The sequence below is a fragment of the Marmota monax genome, unplaced genomic scaffold, assembly GCF_021218885.2.
Source record: "Marmota monax isolate L192 unplaced genomic scaffold, Marmota_monax_Labrador192_F-V1.1 WCK01_AAM20220418_F8-fsc00004, whole genome shotgun sequence".
NCBI lineage: Eukaryota > Metazoa > Chordata > Mammalia > Rodentia > Sciuridae > Marmota > Marmota monax.
The window spans coordinates 25,481,849-25,499,806 of record NW_026692881.1 but is presented as its reverse complement, the minus strand read 5'-3'; the positions used below and the strand labels follow the sequence as shown (position 1 = coordinate 25,499,806).

Here is a 17,958-nt window from a genome sequence, read left to right as displayed (position 1 = left end):
GTGAGCCAAGGAAATCTGGGCAGCTTCTAGAAACTAGAAAAAGCAAGGAAGCAGAGTTTTCTCTGGAGCCTCCAGAAAGAACTGGCCCTGATGACCCCTTGACTTTAGTCCACTAAGACTAATTTTGGACTTCTGACTTCCAGAACTGTAAGAAAATTAACTTGGTTGTTGTAAGCCACTATATATGTGGCAGCACACTGCTGTGGCAATAGGAAATTAATCCACTCTCCAAAGACACTTAGATGCCAAAGAGGCTTCTCTCAGAAGGGCAGGGGTAAGAGTGGGCACTGACTGAAACTGGTGGGTACAAACTGATCCCTTTAGGGGCCTTGGGAAGCACAGACCCCCTACATGGGCATCCTAAGACCTTCTGGGAACTTATCCAGGAGCCAGTTCTACCCAAGCAGATAAAACCCAGAGGTGTCTTCCTTTAAAAGTCAATTTTCTTTATTCAGCTGGAGCCATTGCAACTAGGGAAGGCTTAGAATTGCAGGCCCTTAGGGATCCGCTCATCGAACCTCCTTATTAACACAGAGGGATAACAGTTTGTCCCAAGCCACATAACTGGGTAGTAGCAGAACCTTAAGGAGAACCCAGGTCATCCAACTCAGGAGAATAGCTTTGCCTTTAAAAGGCCTAAGCCACAGAACTCTCTCTCTCCTCACTAAATGATCAGACCCATCCATAATGATTTGTAGTTTGTCCTGCCACTCAGAGACAACTGGGTGCTTTCCATATGCAAGGCACTCACTGAGTACTGGGGAAATGCAAAGATGCTGGTCCTTTCTACAACCCCCTAAGCTCCAGAGGCAATGACAGCAGGGATGCCCCTTGGCCTAAGGTGTATGGCGGGGAGGCAATTCTATGCACCTTTCCTCTTCTAAGCCTCACATTTGCAGTCATGTAGTCAGGTCGGGGATCTGGGGAGGAAGGAGAAGAGCCCAGTGAGTTACAAAGCTGGACACCAGGCAGGGAGTGAGAATATCTATCTCACAGCCACCCCAAGGCTGATCCATGCTTGTACAACAAACAGCACACTGTGGGTGCACTGATCCAGCCAGGGCCTGGTAAGGCTGGCTGCCCCCAGGGCTGAGCTTTCATTTCTCTGAGCCATTAATTCTTACAAAGAATTCACAGAGTATAATTAGTTTAAAAACCCTGGTTCTCTATTTGCTTAGAAAGATTTTTTTTTAAATATTTAAATTAAAGCAGCATTTCTCTCAAGAGCTTTAAAGATAAAATACAACATAAAGGAGAATGCTGGAATGTTTGGGAGATGCAGGTGAAAACTGTTTCAAGGGGTTTCATTCCACTGTGTGGGAAGGACGTGAACCTCCTGAGTCCAGCAGGAAGGCACAGTGGCACAGCAGCTGTCTGCGCTCCATAGCGTTCCTGATTGATCCCTAATCTCTTGTGCTTTTTATTTGCAGTCCCAGGTGGGATGCAATGATGCATTCATATTTGGCCACAAGGAGAGGGCAGAGTGTCTTCAGTTTGTGTTAGAATGCTGAAAACTCAGCAGAATTCTTGTTATGCATTTCATTCTGTTCTGAAAGGAAGGGAGAGTGTCCAAGATACAGGCAGAGAAGCCATCGGATGGCCAAAAGGGTGCTCAGGGGTTTGTCCGTTCAGCCCACATGTACTGAGTGTCTGTCCTGAGCTATGCAAAGTTGCCAAGACCTCAAGATGGAGAAGGAGAAGCCTTTGCAATACCACAGGAGAGACAGGACGTGAAGGGGGACGAGGCAAGCTCAAGGCAACAGGACGCAGAGGAAGGGGTTCATACCTCAGAAGTTTTAGAGAAACTTAGCAAAGGAAAGAGAACAATACAAGGGCTGTTCCTGAACTCTGAACAAAGTCTTATCAACATGCTGGGCTTGTTAACTCAGCTACAGATGTGAGCATGCGTCAGGGGTCCGTCCGTGATTGGCTGCTGGAGGGTGAACTGTGGTCAGAGACCTGGGCCTCCATCTGCCTGTTACAGGATGTGAGATTGGGGGAAAGTTGCTGAATTCTTCTAGCCCTCAGAATTTTCTCATCTGTAAAATGGGGATAGTAAGCCCCTTGCAACATATCTCAGACCCAGGCAGTCAGAGTACCACACCCTGCTGGCCACAGTGGAGAAGTGGTTAGTTCAAGGATGGATGCTCCTTGAAATTTCATTGGAGGAATCAGGAAAAAGATACTCTGTCATGCCTGGTTGCTCAATCAGTTGTTAAGCCTCCACTTAAGGAGAGCCTGCCTGAGAATAGAGCCAGTTGAGAAGACCCTGGCCTGGATACAGGGTACAGGCAGCTGCTGGGTGGCCTCCTGGGAGCACCTTGAGCCACCTTCCCCTGGATCCATTCTGGTCTCTTCTGCACATGAACCAATACATTTCCTTCATTTGCTTAGCAGAAAGAATAATGCAAAAAGAAGGCCCACCTACTTCAACCACCTTCATCGAACTCCCCAATTCCTCTGCAGGGCCCACACTGACTCTCACGAGGTTCCCTGACACTCTCTCCGGGAAGTGGACTCACTACAAGGACCAAGGGAAGCTAGGGCAGGAACTTTGGTATGAGCATCTGCCAACCAGAGTGCCCTGCTTCCTGAAGGTTCAGGAAACAGAATGTTCCTCCGCCCTGTAGATAAGAGCCCCACCCCATGGTCACAGGCCAGGGTGCAAACAGTGTGGGAGGAAAGGGTGTCAGCTGGGGACAGCCTTTCACAGGCCCAAAGCTCCAGTTCTGGACACACAGGTGCCCCTGTGAGCAAGAGAAACAGCGCCTTGGTCCTCATAGCTGGGGAAGAGGTGGGGCGTAATCACCCTCCACACCTAATAGGTCACTTTTGCTGAACTAAGAACTGGCTTTGCATTGGTTATCCTCTAGGAGAAAAAAAAATCAATTAATAAAAATACAATGGTTCTCTGGTCTTCTTAGTTGGGACACAGGGGAGTCATACAGTGCCTATGGGACTGGGAGCTGTCCTGAACAAATAGCAGATTGGAATCAAGCTTCCTGGGTTCTCGTTTCAACTCCTCAAATTCCTGTTTGTCAGCTATGTGACCCTGCGCAAGAGTCTTTACCTCTCTGAGCTTCGGTGTACTCATTTATAAAAAGAAGCCACAGTCTTCTCTTATAGAATAAGATCATAGCAGTAAAGTTGTCAGAGTGCTCTATAGCCTGCTAGGTGCCAAAGATGTAGGGTGTAACATTCTGTGCAAGACAATTGGAAAGAAGACCTGTTCTGTGTGATCAGACACATGTTTTCCTTTCAGAAAATATCCCTCTACACAGGAAGTGGTATTTGCCACTCACACTTTTTTTTTTATTGTTGGTTGTTCAAAACATTACATAGTTCTTGATATATCATCTTTCACACTTTGCTTCAAGTGGGTTATGAACTCCCATTTTTAGCCCATATACAGATTGCAGAATCACATCAATTACACATCCATTGATTTACATATTGCCATACTAGTGACTGTCATGTTCTGCTTGCCACTCACACTTTTGAAGACAGACTCACTGCCACTGTTATGGTTTAGATATGAGATGTCCCCCAAAAATCTCACATGTGAGACAATGCAAGAAAGTTTAGAGGCCAAAGTATTGGGCTAGGAGAGCCTTAACCTAATCAGTGCATTAATCCACTTTGGGGCATGACTTTGGGGTATAGACTTTGTTCCTGTGAGTAGGACACATACTCTTCTCTGATTCCTAGTGGCCATGTCCAGAGCTGCTTTCCTCTGCCATGATGTTCTGCCTCACCTCAGGCTCAGAGAATAGAGCTGGCTCTCTCTGCACTGAGACCTCTGATAACCTGAGCCCCCAAATAAACTTTTCCTCCTCTAATTGTTCTTGCCGGGACTTTTGATCATAGTGGTACAAAAGCTGACTATAAAAGTCAGCAAGGTTCAGGATACAATGAACTAACACCTATTCAGTCATGTTAATGGAGTACCCACCATATCAATGTGATTCTCCTGTGCATCATAGCTGGAAGAGAAGGGACATTGCCCAGAGGCCAAAAGCATATTTCAGAGTTAGTAACAACCTGGGCACAAATTCTACTTGGCTACTGAAAAGCTGGTGGCTGTGGGCTATTCCTTCTCTTTGGTGTCATCATGGTTAGAAGGCAGATGGCTACATCTAAGCTATGGGCTCGCTGTGAGTGCTGAGAGACAGGAGTGCACAAATTGTCCAGCACAGCTCCTAGGACACAGTAAGCAACCACTGCTCCGACTATTATTATGACCGTTGTCATTGTCATTGCCATTACCATTCCAGTCATCATCCTCATCGCTGTTACCCCCAGGTGGGCTGTAGATGCCCTCTGCCAAGGCAGATGAATCTTCCTTGGAGACAGAGATGGATGTAAAAGCAATGTAAACATGAAGAGAAAATAAAGTCAGGGACAGAGGACTGCTGAGAGGGGAGAGAGCAGGACTGGGGCTGGGGCTTAAGGAAACAGAGAGTCAAAACAGCTGCTTTGTGAAGCAGACCAGCGGTCAACAGGAGACCTAGGGGCTGTGGAACAGCAACAGGACATGGCTGAAGTTCTGTAGTACGAGCCTGTGCAGACTCAGCCACTGGCTCTTCCTTTTGTGATGTTCAGCCACTCAAAAGCAGAAGCCAAGAACCACGGCCTAGAATATGGCAGTGTCTAGGCCAACCCCACCAAACATACTGGAATATGCACCACAGCTTCCCGAAGACCAATTGGGGAATTTAAATCCACTCCCAGTTTAACTCCATTCACTTTTCCACCTGAGTAACAAATATTCCATTTATTCTCTTGAGCTAATATATAAAATATAATCCAGGTGAGAGGGTTCACGGCCAGGCAAGAGAATGTTTTCTGGGTTTGGTACGCCTTTATCATGTGGCCAAATCAAAGAAAGCGCCATGCTCTGGGTCAGGTCTGTGCTGGCTCTGCCTTTCCACAGCACGGTAGGTTAGTTCACAATAATCTATTAAATAGTTTAAGAAGAACTAGAAGAGAGGAGCTTGGAATCCCCAGACATAAAGAAGTGATAAAGAGATGGCAATGCTAATTGCCCCTATTGGATCAATACATATGATTTATAATGCATTGAAATATCACACCGGACCCCATAAATATGTGGTTATGATGTGTTAATGGAAAGGGAAAGAATCCTCAGCTCTACTGTAGGGGCTCTCAGAAGGTAGGTGCAGATATGAATCTCAGGGGTAGTCCCTACATGCCAGGTCACAAAGACCATAAACACAGAGGGACTAACGTTCAAAGTCAGGCTAATTGTCACAGACTGCAAGAAAGGTATTAGAGATTATTTCATTGAACCCACTCATTCTACAGAGGAAAAAGTGAAAGCCAGTGAAGTTTGGGTCATACATGAGTCAGCCCAAGTCACATCCTTGGATAGAGGAGTAGGACCTGGACCCAGGTCCCCTCCCTCTCAGGGATGATGCAGTGGCTAATGGTGGGACATGTACCCACAACACTCAGGGCAGGGGGGGGGGCTCTTTTCTTTTGGGGAGAGAGTGGATGGCATGCTTTTTGATGGCACCCTCTTCACTGGTAACAATAGTGCTGCTGGATCGTCACTGGCTGGGCCTCTGTGACTAATTTTGAGATTACCGGGTCAATGCTACTAACCCGGGTTTGGGCCTTTGCCACGACATTACCATACGATGATTCATGTCACCATGACAGCTTTTGGAATGATTCATAACAGCAATAATAATCCTGCCATCTCTCTTTTGTTGGGTGTTTTTCAGTTGGTGGGTTAGTAAGTGTTTTCATCTCGTCAGTTTTCTGATCTCCAGAACCACCACATGGGTAGTTAAGTCAAATACGACCATTTCCCATTTATGTTGAGACCGAGACCCCAAAAGTGGGATGAACCACCTGAGATCATGCAACCCTGAGTCTCTCATAACTGGCTACTTAATCAGGTCACAGTGCCAGGTACATGGCTGAGGGTCTTTTCACTGTGTGGCATTTCCTCTGTTTACACGTTCGCTGACCAGAGCTTCCAAAACCACATTGGTGCTGCGCCCAGGTACTCCATATTCCTCTCATCAGGCAGAGTGTGATGCTCAGCGCCAGAGAGATGGCAGGCACGAAGGGACAGCCAGTGGTTTCATAACTGAGAGGAGGGAGCCTGCCTCTCCTGCTAGAGTTATTAGAAGAATCAAAACATGCAAAACAATGCATCCGACGCACAGGTTCTGCCAAGGCCATAACAAGAGAGACTGTGAGCAAAGAGACGTCTGACGTCAGCCTCACCACCAGGAACCTCATAATTCTTTTCTTTTTCTTTCCTCATTACTGTCTTTCTTTCTTAAAATATTAAAATATTTTATAAAATTATGGTTTTAGAGGTGGGGATTTACTTTAAATATTCAAAAATAGCAAGAGTATAACAAATACCTACAAACTCATCACTCATCACCCCAAACATATGCTGCCATCATTGTCATTTTTGACTCTGATTTTTTTTATCAAAACAATTAAATTATACAGATAAAGTTGAAGTCTCCATTGAAACTCTGCCTAGTCCAATTCCACTCCCATCTCCCCAAAGACATCCATGTGTGGTGTGATGTCCACCATATACATCTATCTACCTACATACAGAAAAATCATAAAAACAACACACTTTTCCTATATGCATGTGGGTTCATAAAACAGCAGTGGGACTAGTTTTAACAAAATTTATCCTGAAGAAACAAATTCTTATTCTCCCAAGGAAAACAGTGGAGTGAAAAATTGGTGAGCAAGATCAGAAACCCAAGTACTGGTCCTATAGCCATGATAGCAGCCCCTCGGGACAGTAGGTCAGTTGACTTCCTGAATCTCAGGGAGGGATTATTTTTGTAAAATGAGAAAGCTGGATGAAAGGCTCTCTAAGGTCCCTTCCATCTTTGAAATCTGAGGACTGTAAGGTTCAATTTCCTCATCTGTCAAGTGAAGACGAGATAGTAATGTCTGTCCTGATCACTGCTGTACAGAATGGTTGTAAAGGTCTTAGCATAATGTGCCAGTGCTCTGCAAGGCAAGTGATAATAATAATTACCATTGTTCACGAAAATCAAGATGTTTTTAAGCTCCTAGGAATACTTTTAAAGCAAACATTGTTATACATATGGCTTGGTTCGATGTCTGTTAGAGGCTAGCCAGCGGGCAGTAATTTCCTCTCCCTCTGCCGTCTTGGGCAGGCAGTTCAGCACAACTCACTTAACTCCATCCATAACGATTTAGTGAACAAAATACCCCGGCTCCTCACTGTAAAATTTTCTCCTCTTTGAAGACACTTCCAGAAGGACCCAGAGCTTTCAGAGTGCAGTGAATTCAGATCCACTCAGAACTGGAGTCGGTTTATCTCGAGACACGTTTCTTCAGAAAACCCACGCTGGCCAGAACGTCCCTGGCTTTGTGCAAGTTAAATTCCAGGGAGCTGGTTTGACTTCTGGGGTTAGAGCAGATCTTTCCATTTTCTGAGTAACATAGGATGTGGTGAATTTGCTACTGAGAAACTTTTCTGGGGAACATCTGAATCTTTGAGATGGAAAAAAGGAGCTTTGAGGAAAGTGTATTGAATAACTGCTACACAAAGTTCTCTAAAAAGCCAAATGGCTAATGTTTATACACATGAATAAGATTTAGGGTTGATAGGCCCTACTGCTCCATGGAAGACACCACACACAGGCATTAAGGCCTTTGTATGCACTGGTCCCTCTCTGCACACTTTCACCAGGAGAACCCCCATCCTTCAAAATGCAGCTCACAAGTCACCTCCTGCAGGCAGCCTTCCCTGACTCCTGGGAGTGTGCACCAGTGGCCCCCTGCAGGAGCTCCAGAAACCCCTCCCGTTCTGCCAGCTCAACTTGACACTCTTACATAATCAGCTACTTAATTACCTGCCTGACCTCTCCTCTGTCCTGTGATTTTTTTTTTTTTTTTTTTTTTGAGGTATCGGAGACTGAACTCAGAGGCACTCGAACACTGAGACAGCTTCCCAGCCCTGTTTTGTATTTTTTTTTATGGACAGGGTCTCACCGAGTTGCTTTGTGCCTTGCTTTTGCTGAGGCTGCCTTTGAAGTTGCAATCCACCAGCTTCAGCCTCTCGAGCCATTGAGATCACAGGCGTGTGCCACCCTCCTGACCATGATTTTTTGAAAACAATCTACATGTTCTACACCACATCAGGGCCTGGCACATGGTAGATGTGTAGAACAAATAAGCATCTCTGTCCACGTACGCACTTATTTAATGTGCATTTGTACGTAGATATCAGTTGTGTATCATTCTCAATTTGTCTTCCTGGCTAAATGTTCCCTGTGTGCTGCTACAAAGCGTGGAAAGATGAAGCTTTGCTGAGAATACGGATTAGATTCAGTCTTTGAACACTGGCAAAATATGTAAATACCACTAACCACATCAAGTATAGAATTCTAAAACATCCAATAAACAGACTTGTTGTCACATTTTCCCCTTTTAACCAAATCTGAAGAAAAGACCACTTCTGTGTGTGATCTGAGCAAATGTGTCTAATCCACATGATTCTGAGAGGAAACACATGCTCCAGGAATCGTCCCTGTATCCTCAATTTTCTTTTCAGTAATGTATCCTGCTGAGGTTTTTCTAGTAAGAGAATAAGGATGGTTATCAAATTCAAGCCAATTTTAAACCAAAATACAATTTTAGGTTAATTTCAAAGAGTGGTAATTCTCAAACTAGCAGCTCTTTTTCTTAGAGTTGCCTGACAGTTAACCTGGGCATTTTAACTGATGTGATTAAAGCCAAATACTAGGTAGGGATCCATATGAAACTGAAGAGGCAGGTCAGGCTAGTGAAAGGAGGGGGGGCGGGCACTGTTTTGGTTTGAAGTAGTCCCACTTCTTACAGAGGCTCTGGTATCAACAACTAGACATCCTAGGAAGGTTGGTTTTCCCTGTAGATCTTAGTTTTCTCGTCTGTAAGATGGGAGGGTCAGATGAGGCAACACTGAATGTTTCTTTATGCTTTGGGATTTTAAGATAGCAAGTGTTTTCTTAAAGCAGTTATTCACGGCACCTGGAGATGTTAGGATGATCTGGTACAGAGGTACAGGGGACAGAGATAGATTTCAGGACTGAGTGATCTTAGTCTCTAGCTCCATCCTTCCTCTGATCCTAGGTGATTTCAAGGAGAAGCACTTAATCTCCATGTAAGTGAATTGTGTGACTATAAATGCACAAGGGGATAGAGTGACCCTCAAACTTTGGAAGCCACCAGGAGAACTTCTGAGTGCACAGATGCGAGGTTTATGCCCAGTTTCTGACCTCGGAGGTCTGGGGTGGGGCCTGAGGCTCTGCATTTCTAACCAGTCAGGTAACAACTGATGCTGCATTTTGTGAACTACTGAGCCACCCTATCTTTTTATTTTATTTTATTTTATTTTTTAATTTTTATATTTATTTTTTAGTTTTCGGCGGACACAACATCTTTGTTTGTATGTGGTGCTGAGGATTGAACCCGGGCCGCACGCATGCCAGGCGAGCGCGCTACCGCTTGAGCCACATCCCCAGCCCCACCCTATCTTTTTAAATCATCTTTTATTTGTTCTAATTAGTTATACATAACAGTAGAATGCATTTTGACACATGTTATACAAATGGAACATAACTTCTGATTCCTCTGGCTGTACATGGTGCTGAGTCACACCAGCAGTGTAATCATACATGTATACAGGGTAATAACGTCTGTCTCATTCTTGAAAAACTTTTCAACTCTAAGACTCCATTGTGAGTTGTACAGACTTTGGTAACATCTATATTTTTAATGAGTTACTTCCATCTCCTAGCCACTCAGTACACCAAGAGGGGGCTTCTCTTTCCTTGCAGGTTGCAGACACTGCAAAACTATTTCAAGGGCACATGTAATTAGTCTTATGACCACCTTCCTCTGTGAGACTCAAACATCTCTAGCAACATCTGGCCTCCCTGAATAAAAACACTCAAGGTTCAGAAAACCTTAGGCAACTTAGTTGATTGATGGGCTCAGCATCCTTGGTTCAGGTTTGTTGAACCAGAAAAAAGGCATAACTCCATTCATGCCTAGTTCACTAATGCAAAGGACAGAGGGTCAGCCTCCAGAAGGTCAAACATTCTTCAGTTGAGTGACATCATCATTAGGGAAATGTCCATTCCCACATCCATCTTATACAGCCTAAGCTAAAAAACAAACCTATAAGACTTTTTAAAAATTTGTTTTGTTTTTGGCTCTGGGGATTGAACCCAGAGGTGCTTTACCACTGAGACACATCCCCAGTCCTTTTTATTTTTTATTCTGAGACAGATCTCACCATGTTGTTTAGGGCCTTGCTAAGTTGCTGTAGCTTATGGTCCTACCGCTTCAGCCTCCCACCACACCTGGCACAATACTTTTTGGTAAAGTTATCCACATCACTAGATCTCAAAGTTGGTGAGACTTCAGAAATACTTGGAGAGTTTTAAAAAATATCAATGCTTGGGTTATACCTCCAAAGAGTCCGATTCAAACAGGGCATCGGGATTTTTAATAGCTCCCTATTGTGAAGCAAAGTCCAAGAATTACCAGTCTACAAAGAAATAGAATCGATCTGTTCTTTATTACTTTGTGTCCCTCAAGTTGTTTTGACATTCCAAACAGTGTGACCATTTGTCCTAAATTACCCTTAAGAATAAACACTAAAATCTTCACAAGTCCACAGAAGGTCGCAAAGAGAGTGGGCAATCAATCAATATCTCTTAGCTAATTCTGATGTACCTTTCATACTATTCAATAATTTTTTTTTTTTTTTAAGAGCTGGGCATGGTGGTACATGCCTGTCATCCCAGTGATTCAGGAGGTTGAGACAGGAGGACCACAAGTTCAAGGTCAGCCTCAGCAACTTAGCCAGGCCCTACGCAAGTTAGTGAGATCCTGTCTCAAAAGAAAAATCAAAAAGAGCTAGCTAGAGCTGGAGCTCAGTGGTAATGCGCCTCTGGGTTCAATCCCCGGAGCCAAACGAAAACAAAAATCATTGTGACAAGATATCCCCCAGAGGACAAATACAGTTTCTGCTGCAGAAAACCAGGTGAGGTTTGCCAGAGAGGACCTTTGCCTTCTAAATTGTAAGAGCTTTAAGAACATTATCCACATCCTGAAATCTTTCAAACTCCCAAGTGCCTGCCTGGCCCAGTGCTACTAGAGGCAGATTAGAAGCCCCAAAAAAACACTTGTTCAACCGACTTGAATTTCTGACTGTCTTTAAGCTTATGGGAATGTAGACCTTAGCAGAATGTGCTATTTCATCAGAAAGGGTAAGGCATACGGGTCTCTGGGTGTTGGGAATACGCAGGGTTTATTTCCCTTAAATCCCTTCCACTAAATGAGAACATTAGGGTTGGAACTTTATAAACTGTCTAACTACTCATTGGGAAAACATCCATTTCCCAAAGTGGGTGCCTTGAGACACGCACCTTTCTGACTGCAGCCACTAAAACCCAGTGCCACCTAAGACAGAATATGTGTAAGTTAGTTCTGGCTTTTGCCTCTATCTTATAAAGCTGTGGCCTTCTAAAAGTGACTGGAGAGTGAACATAAAAGGGGCTGGGGTTGTAGCTCAGTGGTAGAGCACTTGCCTAGCACATGGGAGGCACTGGGTTTGATCCTCAGCACCACATACAAATAAATAAATAAAATAAAGGTATTGTGTCCATCTACAACTAAAAAACAAAACAACAACAAAAAAAAACTTAAAAAAAAAAAAAAGGGACAAAGCAGCAGGCCTTAGAGGGACAGGCCCATCTCCATTTCATTTGCACATGCTGCTCTCAATATTTTCTCAGAACACCGCAAACTAAACCTGTGGTTAACATCCAAGCAGACAGAGAGCTGCCTGGGCAGAGGCCAGCCTGGGTAAAACTTGAAGGCTGATTTTTCCCTTGAAACTGCTCTCCAGCGCTTTCCCTGCCACCCCATGCATTGCTAATTAGGAGCAGCCAAGGCCTGACATGAACACAGTCCTCTATGGTAAAATTGATTATTATATTACTATGGAAAGTAAGGAAGTAATTTTGTTCAAAATATCAAATTCCACAAAATCATACATGGCAGCTGTTAGTGTATGTATGCACGTGGGGGAGGGGCAAGTGTGTGAAAATACCATCTCTCTCCCTTCGGTTTTCTGACATCTTTGCAAAAATGTGAAGAAAAAAAAAAAAAAAAACAGGCAGGAAAAGCAAAAAAGATTCTAACGCATAGAAGGCAGAAACCAAGAGCAAAGCTACATGATGGATTCTTTTTTTTTAAGACTAAAAAAATTCACATGGTACAGGATACATTATAGGTCCATTTTATGAGTGTGGACTTGCTTTTTATGAGTGTGGACTTGAAAACCAGTATTCCTCTACCGCGGGTGTTGAAGCTACTTTTAATTGCATCAGATAAAAAAACGAGGTGAGTCATGTTTGGTTGTACTTGAGGCTGCTAACAGATCATCACTTCTGGGTCCAAATATGTCCTCTAGCCTCACTACGGAAGTTTATAGCTTACTTGTTTGCTTGGGGACTATTAAAAGAGTTTTGCTTTAAATTGTTAACTTTTTTTAAAGATACCCAAGAGTTGCTGAAATTCATATTGCGGCCAACTTCGGAGGTACTTAGAAGCCACGAGCATTGTCTCCTGGCAAAACCTCCCCTGCCCATGGCTTCTAACCCCGGCACTCCCTCCGGCTTCAGAATGAGTCTGATCCTGCACTCAACAGACGCGAGACACTTCATGCCTTTACATTCATTTTCCATTGTCGAAAAATTCCAGCAATTAACACAGGACACCTCAACCCTAAGAGACTTCCTAAGATTTCGGAATTCTGAATGCGGTCCCCTTGCTGTCCCCCGATCTGGTGATAATGCAATCTGTTTTCCAGTAGCTGCGCGATTTTTCTTTATGAAAGAGTTTAGTAAGTGGCATAAAAAGAGCACACAGACTTACTGACATTGGGATCGCTGATTTCACTGGGGTCATGAGGTACCGTTTTAGGTCACATGTTAAACAACCGTTGTGAATCATTTATTAAAATTCTTTTAAACAGGAGGGGGTGGAGGTACAGACAAAACGCATACTCATGCACAAACGCTTAGCGCCAAGAATATGGTCAGAAATGCCACCTGGACTAAAGAATAAAAAGAACCCCTCGATTTCCCCTTGGGCTGGGGAGAGGTAGGGTGACGTCATGCAACCTTACCTTTCTGAAACAGATCAGGGCACCTGACATGAAGTGCTGACCTGCGGCCACCGAAGCCGGGAGTCATTTTGGGTGTCGCGCATGAACCTCCCTAGAAAATTCCAACAACATTCTACCAGCTTTCTGCATGCCAATCATGAAGAGCCTCCACTTAAGCTCTCACGAACCTGGGAAGGGGCAGAGGAGGGGGGCGTGTAAGCAAAGGAGAGAAGGAAAGAGAAAGAGTGGTCCCAGCCACTGCATACCGGTCTGGAAGGGGAGTCACATGCCACCGGGAGCCATTCCTGCTGCATTACACAGGCTGAGTTAAATGGCCAACAATATCAGTCGATGTTTATGCCACATGTTCTCAGCCTCTTCACATATCAACACCCAAGCCAGCCCTATGCAGAGAGGTCTCCTGAGAAAGCTTCTGCGGGAAGGAGTCTTAAGCTAATTTTCAGTTAAATTCCAAAGCCTCCTGGCCTGGTTTACTTCCCTATTTGTTGTTGTTGATGTTGGGGGTTTATTTTTAGTTCGCTTGCTTGTTTGTTACTCTGGATTACACAGGTGACAATTTGGTCCTGAAGGTATCCACAAGAACCTTTAGCAATGTAGCCACATCAGACAGCACCGACAGTCTCCCAACTAGCAAACCTCCTGCACCCCTGCCCTTTCTTTTGCATTTTTTTTTTTTTTTTGGTAGAACGAGAGATGAAGTGAGAGAACCCCCCCATCACCTCACCTGCCTAGCAACATCTGTCAGTAGGAAAAATGTTCTTTCCTCCAAGCAGCAGCTGGGGTGACATTGCCTCCCAGGGAATGCCACAGACATTTTGGTGGTCAGAACCTAAAGCAGTAAACTGGCATTTACTGGGCAGAGACAGGAGTGGAGTAACCACAATATCCAAAACACTGTGGTTCAGAAACCGCTCTAAGGCTAAGGACCCCAACCAGGGTTACAGAAAACACAAAAGAAAGGAAAAAATGATGGAAGGGGAGGGGAGGGGAAAGGAGGAGAAGGGAGGAAGAAAGTTAAAGCTTAAAAGAAGGAGAAAAATAAAAAAGCCAAGATGCTCCTCCCTGGGAAGAAGTTACTAAAGCCCTGGGGTTAAATGATGGGTTTGATATATTTTACAGTTTAATTACTTACAAAGCTTTCCAGAAGCCACCATTTTTTTTAACTGTTCTCTTTCCAAAGCTCATACTTCAACCATCAAACCACTTTCACATGATTTTCTTTTTCTTTTTTTTTTTCCCTTTTGTTTTGGGTACTAGGGATTGAACTCAGGGGCATTCGACCACTGAGCCACATCCCCCGCCCCATTTTGTATTTTATTTAGGGACAGGGTTTCAGTGAGTTGCTTAGAGCCTCACTTTTGCTGAGGCTGGCTTTGAATTCGTAATCCTCCAGCCTCAGCCTCCCAAGCCACTAGAATTACAGGCATGCACCACGGCGCGCGGCTCACTTTCACATGATTTTCTAAATCAAAATCTGCTGTCATAGGTGCCTCATTGCCAGGTCGTGTAAAGCAATCATCATCCCAATTTGTCCCATTTGGGACAATCCAGTGTTCATCTGCAATGCCTGGGCATTCATCCCCTTCCAAAATGATTCCACAGAGTATGTTTTTTTTTTTTTTCAGAGTATGTTTTTTAAAAGGTTAAAAACCCCGAAGAGCTTATAAACAACCTAATGATGAAAGCTTAGTAGGTTCTCCTGCTCTTAGACCCTGGTGGAGGATGGGGGGATGGGGGGCGGCTCATCTCCTACCCTTACCATCCATGGGTGCGCCGGCCTCAGGGAGGTCTCCCTCCTGCTGGGGCTGATGGCTGACTCTGTGTGTGATGCTTATACAGCTCACTGCAAAACCAAAGTGAAAGCCTCTCAGATCTGTCTGAACAGCCTGCTCCCAGCTGCCCCCCAAGGACATGCACCCCACCACCAGCAGCCTCAGGGCGTTCCCAGGAGAGCCCATGGGCTCCGCGGCCTAATTCAGTCACAGCCCACAGGCCGCCCCAGGCTCAGTTGGCTCTCGGCCCCAAACTCAGTCCCAGACACCCCAAGGCGCCAGTCCCAGATCCTGACCTACAGGAACTAGCCAACCTGGCCACAGCTTCACTTCTGCCCAGGCCTTGGTCCCTCCCTGATCCACTGGGTTTCCCCAGGGCACAAGGCTCCACTCCAATCTGCCACGGGACATTTGCCCTTTCTCAGCCTATGCCCAGGACTTTCTTTGGATCAGAGTTTACTGAAAAGTGCTCCTCCACACACCCCCAAACCAGAACCCACGGGCCGTGTTCCCACCTGCCCCTCGAGGGAGAGGAGTGGTGTGTAGTGGTTCAGAACAAAGACCATGAGGCCAGCCGGCCACAGCTGGCCACAGGAAAGGGGTCTGGGGTTCACGCCCACCTCCAGGATTGTGAGAGAAGGTACACATCCAACACAGCCCAGAACCTGGTGCAGCCGGGGATGTGTCTGTTAGCCGGAGCTCTGTAGCATGATACGTTGAATGTGAACTTTCATTTTATTAAAAGAAGCAGCCCAGTTACACGGCCCAGGGTGCGATTCCTCAAGTGTGAACGTGGAATCACATTCAATACCTGGAATGAGCCCTTCTAACAGAATGGTCCTAGCACTTACCCAGAGACTAGGTGACATCTGGAAATGGAGAAGCACAAACTGAAATTCAATCTAATATTTAGTAAATTGTTAAGTACCTACTGTATACCAGCACTGGGAGGGAGGGACAAGAGGCAACATGGAGCGTGGGTGTGTACGTGAGGCGCTATGCGATCTGCTTCACTCATCTCTCAGTCTTCACTCCACTTTACAGATGAGCACCCTGAGGCTCCAAATGACCCAGTTCATCACCTAAAGAGCCAGAGCTAGTATGTAGTCATCTGAAACAAGGTCTGTTTGATTCTGAAAAGTTTGTCTTTCCACTAAAACACCTCCCAGTGTGCAAGGTGAGTCCTAAATGTCAAGGATACACTTACAGTAAAACAAAACAACTGACTAGGGTAAGGCGTGTTCAGAGTATGATCAGAGCAGGTCCAGCTGGTAAGACCCAGTACAAAATGGAAATGCAGGGCACTTGTTCAAAACCTGCTAGGAATTTTAAGAAGGCTACAGCACAGCGTTAACCCAATGGAGCAGGAGGGCCTCCTAAGCATGGGCCCTTGTGCAAATGCACACCCGGAGGCCAGTCCTGAGCAGGAGGGAAGAACTTGGTCAGATTGGAGGGACCACATTTCCCACCTACCCTGACAGGAGCAAGTCAGGGAGCAGCACAGTCCGAGGCCTTGCGGATGGTCCAGCCAGTCTGTCCCTATTCCCTTTGGCTCTTTCTTCTACCTGCTCCAGAGCTAGGACGAGGACAAGAGGTAAAACTTGGATTGGGAGAAGCAGGAGGCACAGATGGCCCAAATGAACACTGCTATGTGTTATGATGCTATGGGTCTCTACAGCTGCCACAACGGAAGGGGATGACCTGGCTTTCACCTCTGGGGACGTGTCCTGCAATGGGTGGTGCCATGATCCCCAATGGAAGTAGGCAAAGGTGGTAAATTCACCAGTGTACTGAAGGGACACACTGGCAGGGGTATACAGCCCATATCGAGGAGGTAATCAGAGAGCACAACAGATGCTCACCTTGGAGTTGTGAGATGTGGCTGGGCCTGGCTCTATCGTCCACTCACTGTGTGGCCCCAGCTAGTTACCTAGACTTTATGACTCAAGATGCCCAATGCCAAACCGTGAGAACTTCAGGATATGTCCCAAAGACATTACAAAGCAGTGTTCACTATCCCCATGTTATTTCATATTAAATTAAAAACCAGTGTGCAAAATTTTATATATATATATATATAATAATTACAGCCATACCGCCCTTTGGTAGGAAACACTTGTAGATAACACATCTAAAGGTTAACAGGGACAGATGTGACTAGACCGTAGAATTGGAGGTAATTTCTTACTCCTTCCTCCTTTTGTAAATTTCCCAACTTTTCTTTAATAAACCTGCCTGGTTTCCAGTTAAAAAATAACTTTTTACAAGACAAAATAATTCAGCTGGACTAATCCCACCCCATCCCATGGAACTTATGGGGCCTTCAATTGAACCCTGCAGATTTAAGTGTCTCACAGCCCCTTCCCACCGTGGAGATTTCTCTCCCAGAGACCCCATGCAAAAAAGTGAAGGCAAGTACGTGCAGAAGCGGGTGTTCATATGGGGCACTGCACGTTTGTCTCCACACAAAGGCCAAAGCGCATGATTCAGATGGATTTTCACACTTCTGTTCCAGGAAGACCTCTGCGGAGGCAGCAGAAGCAGACTTCTGCTTGTAGAAGCGCGTTGTCCAGGGACCACAGAGGTTCATTTTATAACCTCAGACTCCTGCACCAGAGGGGTCAAGGTTGCCAGCGCAAAGGGGGCTGTTTGGTACATGCTACAGCCTGAGGTCCCCAGCCTCTGCCCTTTCCTCTTGTGCCCCCTCTCTCTCCACCCCGCACCATCACCATTGGTCTGAGTGAATTGTAGAGAGTCAGCTAGGACCAAGGAGAAAAGGTGGGGTGACCATTCAACCTATGGAGATGGGCTCAGCACCTCCAGTTTAGCACTCTATCCTCTCCGCCGGGTTCTGTGTAACTCTCAGGGAGGTACTGGGTAATCTTTTCTTTGGGGTATGCAAGTACAAAGGGAGGGGCAACCAATGACGGGTGACTCCATGCCAGTCCAGGATTAGAGGCTGTG

General features: G+C 45.4%; 1 protein-coding gene across 4 annotated transcripts in view; it reads right to left on the bottom strand.

Annotated features, from left to right (window-relative positions):
* The window catches only part of Rbm20 (RNA binding motif protein 20), a 181,785-nt gene that overhangs the window by 57,588 nt on the left and 106,239 nt on the right, over positions 1 to 17,958 (bottom strand). The window contains exon 2 of one of the 4 annotated variants that reach the window (XM_058581300.1): positions 13,223 to 13,389. The exons of the other annotated variants lie outside the window; for them this stretch is intronic. The gene's annotated coding sequence lies outside the window, so the exon portion shown is untranslated. The remainder of the gene's footprint in view (positions 1 to 13,222; positions 13,390 to 17,958) is intronic. 4 annotated transcript variants of the gene reach the window in all.